At 40.6% G+C, this 22128-nt stretch overlaps 1 long non-coding RNA gene across 1 annotated transcript; it reads left to right on the plus strand.

Annotated features, from left to right (window-relative positions):
* Positions 1-11874: 11874 nt before the first annotated feature.
* Positions 11875-15509, plus strand: LOC128437269 (uncharacterized). Its single transcript, XR_008338185.1, has 3 exons — positions 11875-11990; positions 12080-12275; positions 15459-15509. It is a non-coding gene; the product is annotated as an uncharacterized LOC128437269 (long non-coding RNA).
* Positions 15510-22128: the final 6619 nt, after the last annotated feature.

The raw sequence follows: 22128 nt of genomic DNA on the forward strand, positions 1-22128 counted from the left end.
CCGAGGACTTTTAACCCTTTTACTCCCCATGTCAGGTTCCCAGGGAGACCGGGTACTCTCCCTGCGTCCCACTGACCAATCACACATGCCTCGCTCTTTTCCCAGTTCACCTTGGCTGTCGTAGCCTTTGCATACAATGCCAGACTGCCCTCTAATTCCTGTATGTCCCCCTGATCCCGGACAAGAATGTTTACGTCATCAGCATAAGCTGATATTATTATAGGGGGACTTTGAGGCAGCTCTGGCAGACGCAGGCCTTTCAGCCGAGTTCTGAGGCGACACAGGAGAGGTTCGATGGCCACGCTGTAGAGCTGGCCTGATATTGGACATCCCTGCCTGATCCCTCTTTGGACTGGTACCTGTCCGCTCAGCCCTCCCCCCACCTTCACCACACAACATGTATCATTATTTAATAACTTCACCCAGGGCAGAAAGTGCTCCCCGACACCAAAAGCCTGCAGTGTGGCTAACAAGAATGACCGATCGACACGATCAAAGGCTTTTTCTTGGTCGATGGAAATAATGCCAATATTAATGCTATATGCTGCACACACATAAAAAATGTCTCTCATTAAAAACAAATTATCCTGGATTGACCTTCCTGGTACACAATAAGATTGGTCAGCACTAATAAATACTTCCATAAAAACCTTGAGTCTATTTGCTAAAACCTTAGATAAAACCTTATAGTCACTGCATAAAAGAGAGACGGGTCTCCAGTTCTTCAGCATGGTCAGATTTCTTCGGTAGCAGTGATATTACTGCCCGTCTGCAGGAGGCTGGAAGAAGCCCTTTAGAAAATGCCTCCTTCAAGACATCCAGCAGATCCTGTCCATACTGTTCCAGAAATGTTTTTAAAAATCTGCTGGTAATCCATCCAACCCTGGGGACTTGCCTGCAGCCATCTGAGATACAGCAGTGGTCAGCTCCTCCAGAGTGATGTCGGCGCTCAGGGTGTCTCGCTCACCTGGACTCAGCTGTGGGAGGTCCTGCAGCAGCTCAGCCACAGCTTCCCCGTCACACTCCTCTGCCCCAAACAGGTCGGTATAAAAGTCCACCGCGTGTCTCCTCATCTCTGCTGGTTCAGATGTAATATTCCCATCCGGCAGCTGGAGACCCACCATCTGCTTCCCCTGGGCCACGGATCTCTCCAGGTTAAAAAAGAACGTGGTAGGTGCATCTATGTCTTTTAATTCCTGGAACCGAGCTCGGACCAGAGCTCCTTTGGCCTTCTCCTGGAGAAAGGAGTTCAGTTGTTGTCTTTTAGCTTTTAATTTCTCTGTGTTGGTAGGTACGCTCTCCAGCTCCTTAATGTCTTCCTCCAACTGCTCCATCGCTCTTTTAATGTTTCTTGTAGCGTATGCAGTGTACTGCTGGCAGAAGACCTTAATTTGACCCTTGCCAACCTCCCACCACTGACCCAGGGAGGGAAACGAGTCTTTCCTGGAACACCAGTTGGCCCAGAACAGTTTAAAATTCTCACAGAAATTTAAATCATTTAAAAGCTTAACATTAAAATGCCAGAAGGATCCAGGCTTTCTAGCAGGAGATAAAAGTAGCTCTACTAAAACCAAATGATGGTCTGTGAAACCAACCGGTTGGATTTGACAGTTGGTCACACGTGTGATAAAAGGAGCTGATATGTAAAATCTGTCCAGCCGGGCCCCACTGACCCTGCCATCTGTTATTTTTATCCAGGTATACTGCCTGGTTGAAGGATGTTTCCTCCTCCACACGTCCACTAGATCCGCCTCCATGACTGTCTGGCCCAGAACCGAGGAGGACTGAGGATGGAGCTCCTGTCCTGTCCGGTCTAAAGTGACGTCTGTGCAGCAGTTCCAATCCCCCCCCATTATTATACACTCCCCTTGACCCACACTGTCCAACTTGTTTTTTAATAATTTAAAAAGAGTAACACGTTCAGGACCGTGGTTTGGTGCATACACGTTGATTAGATTAAAAATAATACCGTGTATTTCCACTCTTATACTCAGAGCCCTGCCTGCCACGATCTCTGTGCTGGATAGAAAAGTCCTTTTTAATGAGGGAGAAAATAAAACAGCGACTCCAGCGCTCAGGTTAGAGCCATGGCTTAGTACGTGCTGCCCCCCCCCCCCCCACCATACTCCCCAGTCTGTTTCATTCAGTGAATTACTGTGAGTCTCCTGTAAAAAGAGGACATCCAGCTTTTTTACTTTAAAAAGTTCTGATACTAAGAAACCTTTTATTAGCACTTCTACCCCCGTTCATGTTTAATGAGGCTACCTTTAATGCAATGAGAGGATTAAAAAATAGAGCGTAAAAGGACAAACAGGTAAACACAGCAGAATGAAAACACCCAGTGATGAATGGTCATGGTCAATTTTATTTACAATTTTTCCTTCTCTTGGACCGTATTTTACATGGAAGACCTTTTCGTGCTGCAGTCACATGTTTCCTGAGCCTATATCTGCGTTTCTCATCCAGGACATCCGTCCCTACCTCTTTCTGGAGGGTACTGAATGTCTGGAGGAACTTCTTAATATCTGGGAAGTACTCTGCTACCTCCACTGCTTTGCCAAAGGATTCATCTAATAACTCATTGACCTCCTTTAATGAATATAAATCTGTGCTAATTGAGACGCTGTCAGCCAGAGACACATTGTCCGATTCATAGTCCTCCTCCACGTCCATCTCACTAACCTGACTGCTGTCTAATTCAGCCTGTATCTGTTCAGCCTGCTGAGCAGGACCACACTGCATCCCCTGCTCCGGGTTGGCAACCAACACCTTTCCTATTACGACCTGTTCCTCACTTCTCTTCTCTTGCCTCGCCAAGGACTCAGAAACAGGCGCAGCAGAGGGAACCTCTGCGCCCCTCACAACAACACTGGACCTTCAGCAGCTGGAGCCGGCACAGCCGGCTCCGGCCCGGGACCCACCGGACCGACCGCACCCGGCCCGGAATCCACCAGAACCACCGCCGCCACCGCCACCGCAGCCGGCGCCACCGGCACTCTCGCGGCCGGAACCGCTGCATCAGCCTCAGAGGAGGCAGCAGCACCGGCCGACCGTCCCCACGCAGGCTTAGTCCCCCCGGCGCTGCCCTCCCCTCCCTCCGCTCCAGCGGACCCCGCCGCTCGTCTCCCGTGCGGGCACCTCACTTTCTTGTGTCCCACTTCTCCACACTGAAAACACTTCATGCTTCCCGAGCTCGCGTACACCATATAGAACTGTTCTTCATATCGAACCCGGAAAGACCCGTCTAGTGTGTGAGACTCATTATCTAAAAACATGAAAGCTTGCCTCCGCAGAGACTGGACGTGCTTCAGCTTCAGGTCTTTGCAGCCCAGACCCACCGCGCGGAACCCACTCGCGAACTTCCCGAAGCGCCGCAGCTCTCGCTCCAGCGCCTCATTGGGGATAAACGGAGGGACACCTGACACGGTGATCCGGGTGGAAGCTACCGCTAACGGGTACACCTGAACGCCTCCTCTACTGTAACCCCGCTTTCAATGAGCTTAGTGACCGAGTCTGGATCCTTAAAGAAGATCACCAGCGCCTTGTTCATCCTGGAAGCGTAGGTGATGTTCCCGTGACCCACCTGCTCCCCCACGGCCAGCAGCACCTGCTCCACTGTGGAGCTGAGCTGAGGCACCAGCCTGACGCCATGTCTCAGGGACATCGGCGGCGTCCCTGCGGACGCCATCCCCGCCACGAGACACGCACAACACACAGAAAACTACACTACACGTACACAAACACTACAAAACAATGATCATACAATAAACATATATAAACCTGAAAAAGTTTGAACGCGCTTTCCTTCACCTCCACAACTACACCTCCACCAACGAAGAAGAAGCAGCAGCAGAAGAAGACTCCAGCTCAGTAATAATAATAAAGAAAAATTAATTCTTTTTTATTTTATTTTTGTATAGCTGCACAAGACACACTCGAAGACGTAGGGCACGTCTCTTGTCGTTCGGGGTCCCCGTGACCCGAGTGCACGGGCTGCGAGCATCCCCGGCTGCCAGTGTTGTCTGCTGGAGCCTGTTCTTGCTCAGTGATAATACAAATAATAAGAAGAAGAAGAAGAAGAAGAAGAAGAAGAAGAAGAAGAAGAAAAAATGCGGTGGCAAACGTTTTAGACGGGAGACTGTCACACGCACACAAACACATGCTGGGTCAACCAGACCCTGGAACACAAGGGGAGCATCCAGTATATAAAATCCCCAAAATATAAAAAATAAGGCTGTCAAATATATGTAGTAAAGTAGAAAATATTTTCTCTGAAGTGTTTATCAAAAGCAGCATAGAATGACACGGACACACACGCACGATAATTTGTCCATCAAGTTATAGTGCTTAGTTCCTCACAGAAATCAGCAGGCTGTGTGGCCTAGTAAGTAGAGTGACCGTTCTTCAACAGGAGAGTCCCAGATTTGAGCCCCACTCTTTCTTAAGTTCATGACGGCAATATTCTGAAGTCTTTAAATTGGCAGGAATTCAAGCAGGATGTGCGCAGTGGGCTTCTGTGCAGAATGTGCGTAACGGGCTTCTGCGCAGAATATGCGCAGTGGGCTTCTGCGCATATTCTTTTTTTTTTTTAATTTAATTTAATATTTTTTTGTTTTTAATTGAAGTATTTAACATGGACGAGTAAAGGAGGCGGACCACTTTTCGTTGCGCCGTTGCATACCCTCTCTGGTGCGTCCCGGGGTTACAGGATGATGTAGTGACGTTACTGTATTGTTTTACATTGCATGTGTTACGTCATGATAAATCAGTCTCTTGTGCCGCCCTCTCGGCATCTCGCCCCTGACTGCACACGTGATGAAAGTACTGCAAATTAATTTTCCGTTCTGAGGAAGAGGTAGAGCAGCATTGACCCGCAGATTAGAAAAGTTTGTTTGTGTCTTGAAGGTTGCTGGTTAATGCGTGGAGTCAGTGATAAGTCAGTGTATCCTGCTGCTCCATTTACAGTGGAGTATGAATATGAATATGTGATAAAAGTTGAGAATTCCAGCTTTAAATTGCAGGTATTTACAACTGTATTTGATTGAAAGAAGGGGAAAAAAGGAGGACACAATATTTAAATAATTGTAACACACTGCCCCATGTTTAGGTGAACAAAAGTAAAGGAGTAGATCGTCTTTAAGTAGCTTATAAATCTACTTTCATATCATTTTACAATGCTCTATCAATTTTATTTGTATTATATAACTCTTTTGACCTCCATTTAAAAAAAATTATACAAATTCATCCTTCATTATTATTTATTTACCTCTTTCAGTCTCTTTACCGCTTTTATTCTACTCTTTTTAATCTCTTTTATGTTGGTTGAAAATGTATATAAATTAACCTTAAATTGATTTGTTTGAATGTGCCTGTACAGCACCTTGAATCTACCTCTGTGTATGAAATGTGTTTCATAAATGCAACTGCTGGCCTTACAGTTATTAATATCTCAACTGTTTGCTTTCAACAACTGTGATGCACTGATGTCACTTTGCACATTCTTCTTTTGTGATTCTTTCCAGCGTGAGGGAAAGTGAAAACTGCGACTGTCAGGCTGTGGGTTTAGCCTGCACGGCTGAAACGTCCTAACAACAACAAGCAACGAGCAAAACCTCTGAACCAGCCTTTACGGGAACTCTTCTCACTCTGCAAGTAGACATAATCAAATAAACTACAGGTGAATCTGCATTAAACCAATTTGTCTTCATTATTTACAAAACATATTGTTGCTACGTGTACATGAACTTGTCTTTTTTAGATGTTAGCCCTCCAAACTATATACGTATATTGTTATTCTGCATAAAAGCAGAAGTCCCTGATCCAAACAACTACCAGCACCTTCTATCTGTTTAACTAGCCACAGGGCACTGTTAGTAGATTATTAACAGTCTCTTGTAAAACATTGACTGATGGTGTATTTTATTTCATCACGCATTGAATATTGTAACAGCCTTTTACTTCCCCAAGCCAAAAATCGATTGATCGACCGCACAGAACACAGCTGCCAGGCTTAACAGAAACATGACCACATTCCTCCTGCTCTAGCAACTTTACACTGGGTCCCTGTATGTTTTAGAATTGATATCAAGATTTTACTGATTGCTTTTAAAGCTCTCCATGGCTTTTCTCCCGGCTACATATCAGACCTTTTAGAATTTTACGAGCCGTCGCGACAGAGCATTTGCTGTGACACAATATTGACCATACTGCATTTATTGGTACTTCTTTGATCATAGATTAAACTATGACTGCATTATACACCAGACAACTTTTTACTGCTCTTTTTACAGAGTTTTTACACAGAAAATAATATAATACTGGTAAGTTCACGCTTCAGAAGTACAATTTTAATCAAGCAAAGTCAGGTTTTTTTTTATCAGCCTCATGAAACGGAGGGGAAGATTAAGAGAGTTGTTTACTTTTGCCAAACAGATATTACAGCTATAACTGAATGAACCTGGGTAAGTGCGTCTCAAGCATAAATACAAAAGCAGAATTATATAAGAGCTCTTGTTATGATTCTGCCCCAGTTTCAATTTTTTTTTCCGCCTCTTTCATGGATTTTTTTTTTTTATCTTTGTGAATCTCTCTGTTGTGTGGCCTTTTTATGTAATGGCCGCTTTTAATTCTGTTTTACTTCCTGACTTTATCTGATTTTACAGTCATTATGATTTTCTGCAGCTGCACTAACTTGTCACACCAGAGTTTATTTATCACTGCCTCCTTTTGTGTGCATAGTCTATTTTCTCTATACTCGCCCCTGGCTGCTTGCCTGACTGTGTTTCAGTTATGTTTTCTCGCATCTGACTTCCTTGTGCTTCTGGTTTGATTTGTTTCCTAGAATTCTTGGTGCCTCTATGTTGCTGGTTCCTACCTGAGTTTGAGATGTTTGGACTATTTTAGCCTTTTTCAGTCTTTGTTATTAAGATAGTTTACGCATTATACCTGCCTGTGTGTCATCAGTTTAATAATCTATTGTTAAAATATATCACCATAATGCGACAACAAATGTATTTACAGTGGATCTAATAGTACAGCTACAAGATCTGTGATGCAAATAAGGGTAGAATGAAGGACAAATTGATAAGGCTGTAAGTCTCTGAAGATATTTTGCCTTTCTTCGAAGAGGTTGAGGCTGTGAACATGATCTGGATGACTAAGAATCAACAGACAATTGATTTACATAGTTAACCCTCATATAACCCTAGTTATACATTAAGTTAACTATTTTTATAAGATTTTATGTTTGAATTTTAAAAGTTGGTTTTTCACTCTTAAGGTTAACTATGCATGTGGAAAGAATGAGTTAGTCTAAGCTGTCCATCATAAAAGCATCTAAAGACTAAAGCCAAATATATTTGGAAAATGAGCAGATGTACATACATCTGTGTGATAAGAATGACATAATGTTAGAAACCAAATTAAAGAAACATCTTTTCTAACATGGAGGAGTTTGGACTTTAGTGCGGCCAGTTAACTGGTGGACGTCAAGACAGTTTGGCCTCCATTGTTGGGGAGCAGTCATGTGTTCCCCATCTTTAACTGTTCATTCTATGGATGGTTGAATATACACTATGTTTTGATAAAGTGAAGAGTGTTGCAGTAATGTTGGTTAATTCTGACTTTTCTCATCACAACCCTGCATCACTTCACCCTCTAGTAGGTTTTCCCTGCAGAGCCCCAGTTCTCTTTTGTTGTCAGCTCGGCATTTCCCACGAAACATCAAATGGCAGTCATGAAAGGACAAAGCATAACACATCCACATCCTGTGTGATGTTTCCCATATTCCACTCCAGTAGACTTGCAATAACATTCACTCATGTGCTTTAGAAGTGCTTTTCCTCAAACAGGACAGTAGATGGCACTGGAGTCCAGCTTTACAGCTGTCTCTGTCCAATGATAAGAGCATGAGTCACACGCAGACCTTCATGGTGACTTTGATTAATCGGGGTTATAAAATGACCATGCACTCTTGCACACATGAAAAAAAAATTAAAGGCTGTCTGACATATATGAGCACACATGAAAACCCATGCACAGCTTCAAAAACACTGTGACCATCAACGATTTTAAAGTCCTATAGTCTTTATTATTCTTATTATTCATATTCTTACTCCTTTTCCTGCTTTTATTATTATTATTATTACAATATTTTATTATTTCTGTTATTGTTATTAGTTAAGTTATTCAGGATTCCTCAAATTTTCAGAAGCACTGTTCTTCTTTGAAGCTGATGAAAATAAGTCACAGAATGAGACGTCAGCCCCTCTCCTGGAACAAATAGCTGCTCCAAAGTCACTGCTTACATGTCTACTGGTGTATAAGGGACTGCTGCTCTCTGTTTTACTTCCATACCCACATCCTTGTGTTTCTTATTCTGTAATGTGAATAGATTTGAGTTTTAGGTCGGATGATCCCTCTTATTGTGACTGAACTTTACCGAGACTAATCAGTGATGGAAAACTCTTGTCGATTTCTTCATTCCCCCAGCCAAACCCATCAGATAACAGATTTATTTCTATCCTCAAACTCTTGGTCCAGAAAATGAACAGCTTAATCTGATTCTCACCAAAAGAAGTCCAAGCATGTGTGTGTGTGTGTTTGTGTGTGTCAGTATATCTGCAACTGTAACTGTTATTTTACAAAAAAAGCTATTGATTTCCTTGAATATTTTCTCTCCAAGTTATACAATACTGAATAATGATAACGATAATAATAATAAACAAGACCAAAAAAACTATCATTCTCTTGATACAAATGAAATTATTTTTATATTTTATATCAGGCCAGTCTCTTTCTCATTATCACTTACTTCTTTTTTTTTATCTTAATAATCGAATGGTGGAAAATATTTCATTTTTTCCTTACCTATAGATCCAGTCGTACAGGACGCTTCTGGTCAATTAAACCCTTTTTCCTTCTACACTGATAGACAACATCTCCATGATGATTAACAGCAAAGGTCTTCAAGGTCCCATATTGTAGAAAGTGAGATTTCCATATCTTCTATATTACAAAGCAGACAGCTGCTGCATGAACACTGGTATCAAAACACCTAATCCACTGAGAAACGCGCCTGTAAGGTTGTGATACACTCACCGTCCTCAGCCATGCTCCGGCCCGGCCCAGGGGCCCATCGTTTCACTATAGTAACACAACACCTTTCATTCCATCGCCCTGTTCTCCAGCTGCAAGACTGAAACATTTTGAGGAAATGCTGCACAGTCTTTGGAGGTCAAGAAGCCAAGGAGAGGATTATCATTTAAAACTAAGGGCTAAGGTTTAACTTTACTGAAATACCAGAGCATTTGAGTTTGAGAACGACCCTCTGTTTGGCTCATTTCTGCACTGACTGACAGTCGCCATTCGTCTTTATGTGTGAGTTTTACCAGTGTACTGTAGCAGCCTGCAGTGTGTCACAGGAGCTTAGCCTGACTGTGCCAAAACAGCCCCAGAAAAAGGGGGGTTGTGATCAGAAACAAAACGTTCTGTTCTTGCTCCAGCTACCCAGAGACATCTGAGAGAGGAGATGTTTGTGATATTTACAACGACAAACCAAATCTCTCATAGATTTCATAACTTCAAATACTTTAAACCATGAGACATTTAGGCCAACTGCCAGAATAAGACCTCTGAACTACTGACTTAACATTTTCTTCCAGAGTGGGTCAAATGTTCACAAGCACAGCACAGCTTTGTTGTGTAATCTCATTCCTCCTCCTGTAAAGAGAGAGGCTTTTTACTTTGTCATTTTCATGCTGAGAGTTGAATCGGAATTTCTTTTTTTTTTATTTTACTTTCCCTCTCACGAACTGTTGAATTGTCATTGCTTTTTTCGGACAATCAACAGCAGCAATAATCCCAGCTCCTCTTCGATCGAGAGGATCGTTATGTTGTTCAATTCAATCCCTTTCCATAAAGCGTCTCTCTCTCACTCAGTATTAAGTCCTCCGCAGCCCAAAATAGCCACTGGTTCTCCTTTGGGAACTACAGCAGAGCTTTGCTGTAATAATCTCCTTGTGTGTGTGTGTGTGTGTGTGTGTGTGTGTGAGTGTCTGTGTGCTGTGTGAGTGTGTGCATTTGCATGGATACCTTGCATGGGACATAAAATGCTGCTTAATCAGCACAGTGGAGCGGAGGCCCGGACACGAGAAAACAACCACGGCAGCAGAAAGAGTGATATGGGAAATATGGGAAGACTATTCCATATGGTGGGTCGACAGAGACAAAGAACACACACACACACACACACACACACACACACACATACACACAGTAATCGAATAAACACAGCATAACATTAGCTCGGTGTTAAAATGGCTGAAAGATGATAGGGAGAGATGACAGGAAGAAGAGAAAGATTAGCTCATTCCTGCAGTGTGTCCCTGCAGGGAGCTGCTGAGCAGAGGTAAACTCGTCTCTGGTCGACTATACGAGTTATAGATACTTGTTTTAGTGTATTTTAGATTTAGGGTGACCTGACCTATTTGGTTCAATGTACAGCATGTTGCACTGTTTGGTTTGGAATCAGAAAATCTGGGTTTTTGGAATTGTTATATTTAAAAGTGATCACCTTTTTTTAAACAACTTTCTAGTTTCTGTCTTACTGAACTGATGGCAACATAATGACTGTAACTAATTCACAAACACCATTGGATGGTTAATTCTTCACCTACAGTTAGACTAAGAGAGTGTGGCCACTCATTTATTCTCCAAATGTCCCAAAGAATCAAGAAACGTCCCCGACTTCCCCAATGTGAGAAGGACAAACATCAGTGATGGTCCAGGGATTCCACAAGCAGAGGGAGACCTGAATAATCCCAGTGAGAGAGGACAGACAGACAGACAGACAGACAAAATAGAGAGAGAGTAGACAAAGGTCATAGTGGCCGCCAGCTGTTTGAGATGAATGGACCACTATATAGGAAAGAGGGTGACAGATGGCCAGTCAGCAAAGTGATGCAACACACACACACACACACACACACACACACACACACAGAGTAAATGTTCGAAAGGCTCATGAGGACACTCAGTGAAAACACAATCTGATGCTTGGCATGCGATCATTTGTCAGTACTCAGATGAGATAAGAACATTTAAATACAAAGACAATCACTTTATATGTTTACATTCTACACGTTGGCCTCGGCAAGGTCTGACATGTGTTCACCCTGTGAGTCATGCACCTTTGTTTGGAATTATAGGAAATAATTTGGTCTTAAACAATAGCAGTAATTAAAAAGAAAAAAAAAAATCACACACACACACACATCATCTGAGTGACATGATACTTCTAAAAAATGTAGTGCACAAAACTTTTCAGCAGTTATGATGTTCCATGAATATCTATACAATAAATCAGACATCACACACACACACACACACACACACACACACTCACACGCTTAACCTCTCAACACACGAATTCACATCACAAAAAACAGTTCTGTCAATCACACTCAAAGCTGTGAGCTGCTGACCTTAAGTACCCACAGATACAAACATTAACAGATGCTCGGTTTTAAAAAACACAACAGATGATGACATTCAGGTGAATATATCACATTTTTAAATCATAAACCATGTTTCCATCCATTAAATTCATCACAGGAGCAAGTTCATGTCTGAGCACATGCTTTACTTTTATATTTTTAAACTGTATGCAGGACATGTTTTTGGTTTGATGTCATGTTGTATTTGGCTCTGACTTCACATTCAGCTTACTGATCGACAACAGCTTCATATTAACCCGTCTATTTATTCCTGGTTGTACACAGTCAAGTTAAAATTAAACTCTGAATTGGACTTTGGTTTGAACATGTCAAGGGCTGTTAACTCAAAGCCCAGACAACAAACTCAGACACTGATGAGGTTCAAAGGTCTCTTATTGCAAATTTGCAGCCGATTTTGTTTGCAGGGTGGACAGAGGTGCTGAGCTGGGGACAGGGTTCAGCGATTGGGATTTAGGTGGATGTGGCAGGTAATAGGTAGGTGGGTAATGAACCTGAAGCACATCCAAACAGACCGAGAGGAAAACGACAGAGTTATAATTGCCTGCGATGTTTGTACCACACAGGCAACTGAACAATCAGAGACTGCAGGGAAGATGAGGGAGACGAATTTCTGCCGCCGATGAGCTGGTTGAACGTTGAGTCTCAGGTGAATCAGTGGGAGCAGGTTGATACAGGCCACACCCAGCTGAACAAATACACACCCCCGGGCTGACCACAGTGAAGAGGCCTCATCCTAACAGTAGACCTGAGGATGTTTAGGTACGTCTTCAGTTCTGCAAGCCAATGATTATAACTTGACTTTACCAGTCCATTATTCTTCTCATCAACTTTTGTTTATTCACAAAGTACTTTGGAAATTTGACCCAGCAAACCTCTCTGAGGAAGTACCTTAAACCAATCCATCCGCGAAGTAGGATAAATGATAACGGATGCTTTTTTAAATTTAACTGCACTGACTCCTGTGTCAAGGCTGGATAATCAGTGATTAACGTCATGAAAAGGATAAAAGAAACGTTTGACCCTACTTTGGGAAAGTCTGCGCAATACGCAAATCCAAAGATCAAGAGATTCTGTAAAAAATATCATGAACAATTTTAAAGGTTGGATCTGGCACCTGCTTTTATGGCTTTTAGGGTCGTAATTTTATCACTTATTATTTGTTCATTCACGGATTTCGCATGTATTCTGCTTAAAGTCACATATCCTAATGGTAAAATTATTTTTGTCTGTTTGCCTGCATCTCATTTCCTAAAAGTGTCTAAAAAGTGTTATTCAACGTTTTTATCTTCCGTTTTCTTAACGTAATTGTCAGTTGCATTGAATTCAAAATCCTCCAGTTGTATTGGAATTCAAAATAGACTTAGCTATCTTTGGTGACTCAGTCTCCTGGTCAGGGATTAGAGAACTTTCACACAGCAGAAACCCTCATAACATTATCAAGGGCTGCCGTCCATTCAGTTCCAGGGCTCGGCTATAATGCATGATGACTCACTTGAGACACAAATGGAGAAGAGCTATACTTATTGTAACTAGCTGAAAGAAAAAACTACTCCAATTCAATGTTGTTTTTCCTTAAGTATGCTAATGTAGACATGTCCATGGTGACTGTGCCTCTGCTCAGTTCCTATGTGTTAAAGGTCAGTACTCACTGAACATGTGACCACAGCACATGACTTCCTCTGTGACACTTTGACTCATTTTGTTGAGTAGGTGTTTGCTGATGTCATCACCGCCTCTCGACACCTTAGAGTCTCTTTAAACAAACACAAAATAAATACACGCACATACACCTAAATGCTTGCGCACGCACTCATGAGTCATACCTGCTGCAAGATGCAGGAAAAAGATGTACGTGTGTGTGTGTGTGTGTGTGTGTGTGCATGTGTGTGTGTGCGTGTCCGGTGTGTGTGTGTGTGTGTGTGTGTGTGTGTGTGTACATGTGTGTGTTTGATTATGAGATTATAGATTAATAAATTCTTGTCGTGTCATGGACAAGAAACATGACGTTGCCTCCAGACCAATAACCTTTTGCCGTCTTTTGAGAGAAAGCATTACAACACTGGAGAAGAATCACTTGCAAGTGACTTCCAGGGTTAGATGTAAACAAATAAGTCATCTATGCGATGTGTATGGTGCTTAAAGTGGTTTGTTTGGACGGTCCTTATTGCAATCTTTGTTCAGTTTCACAGTTCACAGATGCTGCGACACCAACAACATCAGTTTTACATTTGTACATGACTTTATCTCTTCCAGCCGAGCACTGTCAGCTGTGCTCCCATTGGTCAACATCGGAGAAAGGTTAGAAAACTCTGATATGATCCTTCTTCTGTCAGGACGTTGTGAGACATCCCAGATTAATAACTTTAATAATCATAACTTTATTTGTATAGTAACTTTCAAAAAGCTTAACAATGAAATGAAGAAAACAAAAATCAAATACAGCTAATCATAGTTCACAAAATCTCAAAACAAAGACGGCAGATGAATAATATATAATTAAAAAATATTGACATATGCAAAGGATACAAGAAAAAAATATATAACATATTTAAAAAATCATATAAAATCATATAAATCAACATAAAACAATCAAATCAAAGCCATTTAATAAAAGTAACATTTTCTAATGTATTCATTGTCCTACACTATGACTAACTACACGAGATGAAATAATCTATTGTCTCACCCGATGCCTATTGATCAATTCCAAATCCACCCGAGCTATAATTGGGTGGATATTGTGTAGTATTCTGACCCTGGCATTAAAGTGTGCTCACAGGTCCTGTTCAATGCTCGACAGTCAATATGTGAGCTGTTTATATGGAGCACTGGCACAATGATGGAAACTCTGTGTCCTTTGTGCCATCGCTATGTTATTTAACCTTAAAATAACCAGAGGAGGATATGTTACATTAAAACTCTCATGAACAGAACTAATGCACTTATTTCATTTCATTTAATTGACTGTACAAATCAGTAGGTCTAGAAAAATGTGGGGATTATTCCTGAAGAAAACATATGGAAGCTATTCATGTTATCTGATACAGATTTTATCTTGAAAATCACCCTTGAAATGAAGAATGCATGGAGGAGTTAGTGATGAACGTAAAAGATCAGACTTAGCTGAAGGCAAATTTGATTCAGCAGTGTTAATGGGAGACTGTCATAAGTTTGTATTTAAATCATTGCAGCTAGCTTCAACCAACAGTGCAGCCCCTGTGATAGAGAATATTTGTTTGATGGTTAAAATAGGTTGATTAAAAAAATAATCCACTGCTGTAGCATTGCACTCAAGACGCCGAACAAAATGAGAAACAGCTCTTTTCTTATTCTATGCCTTCCTCTTCTTTATCAACCACTGGAGCCTACATGACCCACATTCATCTCAACCATAATCAGTCAGATTGTACGTAAATGTGGTGTTGGAATGATTGGAAAAACAAGTTTGTGACTGGGAAATTTCAAATAAATGCCATCTCAAGTCGGACCAAAGACTTTTCAGGGAAAACTTTGGTTTAAAGTTGGCCAGTTGCTAACAAATGTCTTCACCTGTGAACGGTGATACTGTACAAACGTTACAATTGTACATGTGTAAGGTTCCTATAACAAGTTGTCGAATGTTTCTGATATTTATATTTATTTATATATTTCCTTGTTGTGTAAACCTACTTGGCAATAAACCCAAATCCTGATTCTAATCACTTATAAGCCAATTAACATAACTTTACACTTAGCTTAAATATCATCTTTCAATGTGAAGTGAACAAATGTAGCATTTTTGTAACCTCTAACTAAAAATCCATCTCTAACCAACACATGCATTTTGTACGTGCCTTTCACACCCGATCCTTTTTATTTGTTCTTGATTGTTGTATAAATATTGTAAAAAGTGTCAAAGGTACGGTGTTGTTGAAACCCACTAAACACATAAATACAATACAGTTTGTTTACAGCGTCCATGTTTTTTCCACATGAGAACAACAAAGTACGGACAATGACTTCACAACTCTGGAGATGGGAACCTCTGAGGAACTGAGAGATTCAGGTGAGGTGTTGTTGAGGCTAATGTGACATCATTCGAGGTCGCTTATCAGATTTCATGCAGCTAATCTTTTCACATGGGCTACCTGTAAGATCTGCAAACAGACCGATGTGTATAATCAGTGGAGTTTTTCTTCTGTTGCGCTCTATTTTAAACCAACCTCATTTATGTAACGGAGGAAGACAAATGATTGGACACACAGTGCAGTATAATCAATACAACACCACTACTCTGACAAAAACTAATGTCTCCGGCAGAGGAGTATTCAGGAATGAAATTTGACGCCCAGGCTCCACCTTCAACTACAGACTGGAAAGTGCAGTTGGTTCAAGACGTCACTGACAAAAGTGTAAACAGTAATTAAACAATATCAATTTACACAAGGAGGTGTGTGTGTTCCTGTACTTATGTCTTTGTGAGAACCATTTTAAGCAAAGACCCAACAGAGTGAGGACATTTTGACTAGTTCTCACTTTTTCAATGGGCTGTATGAGGTTTAAGATTTGGTTTTTGGGGTTAGGGTTAGAATTAGGTATCGGTTTCATTAAGTTTGGATGGTTAAGTCTAGGGTAAAGGGCCAGGGAATGTATTTTGTCGATTAATGTCCTCACTAAGATGGAAGTCCAACTGGTGTGTGTCTGTGTGTCTCTCACAAACATTATATCAACAAAGGTCCCATTTAGAAATGAAAAATGGAACAGGACATAGCGCCCACATCAAAGCAATGTAAATAGTCAGGGTCATGACTTGTGAAAATGAATTGTTTACAGGCAATTCCCAGAAAAAATATACATCTGAAATCCAGCCCTGCGACAATGGCCTGATTCAGAGTGTGTGTAAGTAGGACACTGCGAGAGGAGCCACAGAGATTCATGACAGTTGCTTGGGAAATAATTATTCGATGGGAGCCTTTAGGTCACAAGGGTTGTTTACAGTAAAACACTAGTCACAAGTATGTATATGTATGTATATAAGATACTGTATCATTGGGATGACTCATACTAATCAAGGGATTGAGGAAATTAATAATGCATGTCCGAGCCCATTGAAATCATACATTTATATACTAAAATAGTAGGAATCTCATAACAAATCTGCACCAAATCTCACCTGTTTGTAGATATTAGTACTCTACGTATGCCTGATTATTTTCCATTAAAATCTCTGCATTATTTTTGACAAATACAGATGCAGGAACAAGATATAAACATGATATCAACAAGTCTGTCACTATCTGACTTGATCTAATGAAGATTCAACCAACATGTAATCTACAATAAAACATAAATATAATGAAAATCTCCATGTAAATGTGAATACATTGATTCATACAATTAATTATGATGTCACTGTGTATTAACAAAGCTGTAGTGGGTGTCTCAGTGTTTTCACTACACGAGATTCTCTTCACTTCAAAACGATCTGCTTCATCAATTCGCCTCTGAGTGACAATAACATTCAGTCATTCTTGTCCTCAGACTTCAGTCGTGTTTTGACCAGTCAGCTTCGTGATCGCTCTATTTCTGCTAAGTAACCATTTTCCAGGAGACGTGCGCTCTTCATTGTTCTCCTCATCCAGTCTCAGCCAGGCAGTGACATCATTCCCCTTTCACCCACTTCTCCGACGGCTGCAAGGTAACCAGCGGTCAAAACACGGTGCGTTCATGGACTCTTCCAGAGCTCCGACATCACAGTGTCAGGGTAAGTCAGATTTACCAGGATCAGAATAAATAATGCAAACCGGACCAGAATGAAATCAACAGACTCAATGATGTCATTGCAAAAACATACTCGCACAAGGGGAAGTCTTACGTGATTTCATTTCATTTCAGGTGACTTCGTGTGCAACCACAAAACTGATTAACAAACAGAGAATGTCTTGAGAAAGATAAAGAAAATAATTTTAAATAGAGATTTAGCTTTTTTTTCAAAGATGCTTATAAAGAAGAGTTTGACTATTGTTAAATTATCCAAATAAATAATTGAATAATAGAGATTTAATTAAAAAAAACATTTATCAAAACAATGTATATATTTGCCTGACCACAGTGTAATGAAGGAGATGCATTCAATAATTTAAATTTTATTTCAGCCTTATATTTTTAGAATATATATAAAAAACACATAAAGAATTAAAATATTATAATTTGAAATAGTGACTTAGTTAAGGAGCCATTTAGTTCAACTAGAAGGTGGTGTAACTGATGATGACCTGTGTGACCTGTTTCATTGCTCCGCTGAGTATCTTCGAATGTTTCCCCTAAAAAACAAAAAACAATACAAAGTGGTTCATATTCTAGACTAGTTGCAGTATTTCCCACAGCATCTGAATGCGTCATAGGTGCCAACGACGCAAGCAGAAAAAGAAACTGAATTGTGTTTATCTACGGCTCAGGTGTGTGTGGGTGTGTGAGTGTGTGTCCGTTATTCAGTCCGATCCTTCATTACTGCAGGTACTGCACACGAAGTCCCGCTCAGTCCGGGTCGAACCTCGTCCTTTGTGTTTATGTCCCATTGAGGTGGATTCAAAATACAGATGCATTATAAGTACGGCGTGTTTTTATTATTATTGTTCTCCGCACTAAACAGATGTGACACATTTTTGCAGTCCACAGATAAATATAGTCGATCTGCACACCACCCCCACCTATCCTCCTATCCTGCTTCCCACCATCCTGCTCTGTGGCGGGGTTACTATCGGACAAATCTCCCCTCCTCCATCACTCTCCGTGCTGGGGTTACTGTCGGACAGATTTCTCCTCCTTCTCCTCCTCGTCCTCCTCCTCTTTTTCTTCTTTCTCTTCTTCTTCTTCTTCTTCTTCATCATCTCATCCTACTTGCCAATAACCGCATCACATATGTGGCTGTACACCATGTCATCTTGTGCACCTATAGGACCATGTGTTGCTCCAGCAGGCAGTTTTATTAGACGGACAGACATAAATCAGAAGTGGAGAACTGCTCAAAACCCACCGTTATTCTCCTGCTGCAGTTTGTGTGCAGGGTTACAGTCGGTCAGAATGAAAATGAGGAAGAATTCTGTTTATGCTTCATGATTAATCCAGACGCACTGGAAGATGTTTGCAGAGGAGGAAGACAAGTGAAGCAACAAGCTTTTACATTTCAGTGCAAGACAAAAGCTAACTCAAATTCCAATAAGCAAAGAATGACATTCTTAAAGTTTAGATGCACATAAAAGGAGTGCAGGCTCCATCAGTTTCTCATATGAGTGTCCCTGTGCTCTATTTTCAAATCTTCCTTCATTGTACACAGACAAATGTATCCTTAAAAGTCCCAGATTCCCCAGAGACACGTCTTTGGGCAAAATGGGGATTAGGCTACTGTTAACTTTATTAAACCCAACACAAATCACATAAGTGGTCTTGTGGGTTCAAAGTGAAGGTGTGTGGCTCATGAATAAATCATGGAGTTTTCACTCTTTTAAGTTCAAGTTCATTTTGGGGTTTTGATAAATTTTTAATTTTACGCTCTTCTAACATCAGGCAGAAGAAGTCAGCACGTCGAGAAGTCAGTCAGATTAAAGTTGAAATTGTCTGGTTTGTAGCTTTTCACCAAGTTGCATGGGGTTCCTCGTAATACTTTACATGCTTTATTTCTTTGATCAATAATCTCTAATTAGGGCCCGAAGACAGAGAGTGGGAGGCCTTATTGAAATTGTAATGATTATTATTATTATTATTATTATTATTATTATTATTCAGGCGAATGAATTGGCTTTTTGAGGGCTTTTACATAGATTTTTCAATGGGCGTCGCAAAATGTCTGAATGGTGCCCCCCGAGACCCCCAGAACGTGTTCACATTGATCGGTCTTCACAAAAATCGATACACAGGTGTATCATGACCAGACAAACAAAAAAGTCTCTAGGTGCAATTGGAAAACGCAACAGGAAGCCTGTGCTTAAAGAGTGCTTTTTATTTGAGGGGGGTAAGATAAGCTTGGCTACTTTCAGATAAAGGCTCACAAGAAGCGTATCTATCACAGAATGAAACATGCAGGTTTTATACGCATGGTAAAAGAAAATAAATCGGACATTTCCAGCCTAGCTGACTATAGGATGAACCCAACGACCTTATACTGTATTTCCTTAAATAGCCTACAGGCACACAGTGACATGAGGAACACAGAAAAGATTTTGATTGATACATTTATGTGAGAGTCTTTATGCAAATTATATTCTCCTACTTTTTTGGGCATTTAACAGCTAATGTGCCACAATCCATGAAAATTCTATTTTTGAATGACGATACTCACCTGAGTGATCAGACATTCCCAATACATATTTTTTTATTTAAATGTAATTACATTTAGTTAATTTTTTAGTCTTATCTGATTGTATTTTTATACTAATACTGCTATGAACTGTTTTACTGTAGAATGGCTTTTACTGTTGATTCATCGCTTTCCACAACTACTATATGCCCCTTACCCAAAATACCAAAATCCACATTCCTTATATTTTCAAACCAGCCAAATCACACTTAATCTTATATGGATAGTTGTAGGCATTTGTCTTAGTTTCTTTAAATGTTCAAATTCCTTTGCTCCTCCATGCGTGACATGCGACCTGCTTCATTGAACCCACTGTAACTACTGTTACAAGAAGCCCAAGTTTTGAACTGCACCCCTCTCACTGTCAACTCCTAACAGCCGCAACTTGAAGGAAGTCCACCAGTGTTTCAACATCTCAGGGGTGATCCCATTAGCTGTGTAAGCTAGCTCACGCTGCGCCAGCCATAACAGACCATTGTTCTCCAGCCGGTGACAATAAGTGCACCTGACAGTTGATCACAGTGAATGAGGAGTGAACTGCTGAACCGTCTACCAAGACGGAGACAGATATTTGTTGATTTCAACAGTACTGACTTTAGAGTACTGCATTTTCTTTGTTCTTCCAGTGTAGCTAGAAGAAAACTGTCTTTTGTTGCCTTCATGCTCTGCTTCCAACTTTTGTGGCAGAGGTGAACAAGTTGAACTTGTACTTGTTGTTTGGAATCTGTCATGGGATTTTTGGTCATTTTCTTTCACTGTTTACTGTCCTCAAATGTCCTGGTACAAGACAATGATTGCCTGTCAGCTCGAGGAAGCTGCTCTGTGGCTGACGGTCACCTCTGACCCTCTGAAAGGACACGAGGTGACCAGAGGGAGAAGGAAAAGGCTGAATCTACTTATCAGAAAGTTGTTTCCTTTTAACTCTTTATTTCATGTTACATGCAGTATTTATCAACGGATATTTGCATTATACAATGGAAACTTTAAATTGGTCATTTTATTATATAGTTGGTTACTTTGAATTTGTTGTATTGGTCACTTGATTGAATCACTCCCTTTATACATGGCTTTGTTAGTAAATCAATCCACTGGTTGATTAGATTTAATCACTGATGATCTATGACGATCCATGATCATTCAAAGAATCCACAGGTTTCATAACAGTCTGGCCTTTCATATAAATACCAATATATTATTTTAGAATCACCAATAACATAACAAACTTTGTGACTCTTTATATTTAAATGAATTCATCTTACGTAACTGGTTACATTTTTTTTTTTTCTGTGACCCTGATTCTCTAGATGAGAAAAGTATTTTACTCTGAAATTCAGTCATCTTGGATGATTATCATGTGCCTTTGTCCGTGTAGACAGTTCTGGAGCTTCTACTGTGGATTAAGCAGTTAATCACTCTGATTGAGGATCTTGTTTTAATGAGACTCCATACTGGGGGATCCACATCCACAGTGAAGCAGGAGACATGATGCACCTTGGCCACTTTTTTCTTCTTTCCTTGTTTCAGCTGCCAGGGGCCACGTAGGACTTACAGTAGTGTAAAGGCTCAGTTGTATGCAACTTGCTTCTAAATCAGTTGGATCAATCAATGGAAAATGACCATTTTTTTGATGAAGAAATCAAATTCAACTTTGATTAAGAAATATATCTATAGACAATACCCAGCATGTCAGTTGCAGACTGTTAAAACAAGTCATTTTACACATTGGAATGCCTTAATTTAATAGTGCCCTTTTTACTGTATCTGATTTGGGGATCTGGAGATTTATTTGGAAAGGGACGGAAAGAAGAACAGTTTAGCCGTCCACCATCTTTAAGCTAATGGCCCCCTAAAGCAAAGAGAGCGGAATAAAAGACAGTGCAGGCAGACTAAGCTAGATAATCACTGCCAGATGGTTTGGGATGTTCTTTGTACATTAGTGAGACAGGACTGTGCACCAGGCTCCTGTAGCCTCACTCAAACATAACACGCCATGAACTGAGTGGGAAAAGAGTTCAGGAGAAATTCTGCCCTTCAGTTAATGATAGTGTGAGTGTGCAAATGATTTTCTCTACATGATATGAGTCATAGTGTACCATTTGTAACATGATAAATATGAGTATACCATTCAGCAAATATCATAATATATTCTCATGGAAGTTTTTTACCCCGGATGTTCCATACAAAGCACCACATATGATAACGGAATTTCTATAAACAGATTCTGCATTTCAGTATGCAGGCCAGGGACAAGATTTTGGGGGCAGAAGTCTTCAGGTT

The sequence above is a fragment of the Pleuronectes platessa genome, chromosome 3 (genome assembly GCF_947347685.1).
Source record: "Pleuronectes platessa chromosome 3, fPlePla1.1, whole genome shotgun sequence".
In the NCBI taxonomy this organism is placed as follows: Eukaryota; Metazoa; Chordata; class Actinopteri; order Pleuronectiformes; family Pleuronectidae; genus Pleuronectes; species Pleuronectes platessa.